We start from the raw sequence: 802 nt of genomic DNA on the forward strand, positions 1-802 counted from the left end.
TCAAAACCAAAAAAAATTTTTTTCTCCAACCCTCGGGGGGCCAGGAATATTATTAATATATTTATATATTATTCAAGGTAACGGACCCTTCCTTTTCCCCCATTTTATCCATTTGTTTTCGGGTGGGAGACTGTTTGAGAATTGGTTTTTTGTCCAGGGGTGGATAAATTCGCCATTTGGTTTTTAAATAGGCCAAAAAAAACTATAAATTGGGTGTAGGAAGGTTGGATCTCAACGTCTTGGAACCACACAAAATTTTTGATGAAAAAACAGTGGGACTTGTAGTCGTGTGAGTAATAATTTATTTATTGTAATATTCCATTTTTTATCAGTCAGGCATTGTGATTTAAAAAAAAAGGTAAGAAGTGGATGTAGGGGCCCCAGTTTACACCAACCTGGAAGTAAACACTGTAAAAAAGAACAGCACCGCATGCAGAAACGTGCACTGCCGACGACTGCATATTGTATAAAATGGAGAAGAGGAACACTCTTAAACGCAGCGCAAGGGAGGAAACGAAGCCTGTGCCGCAGATATATAACGAAGAATGCAGCAATGCATCCACCAGCTTAGAAACTGCTGGTCAGTTTCCAACATTCAGAAGTGTGAAATCGGCTATGTACAGAAGCCGGGCCTAACGTTTTCCCCCACTGCCGGCAACACGGTAGCAGCTGGAAATTCCAGCACACTGACGTGTAACAAAGTCGGGGCGGCAGTTGATGTATAATAATGTAAATGATTCCGTTTTAATATTTTGTACAGAGATTTACGGGAATTCGCTGGACAGTCTGTCTGGTGCATGGA

Source organism: Trichinella spiralis (genome assembly GCF_000181795.1).
Source record: "Trichinella spiralis strain ISS 195 chromosome Unknown Scfld4, whole genome shotgun sequence".
NCBI lineage: Eukaryota > Metazoa > Nematoda > Enoplea > Trichinellida > Trichinellidae > Trichinella > Trichinella spiralis.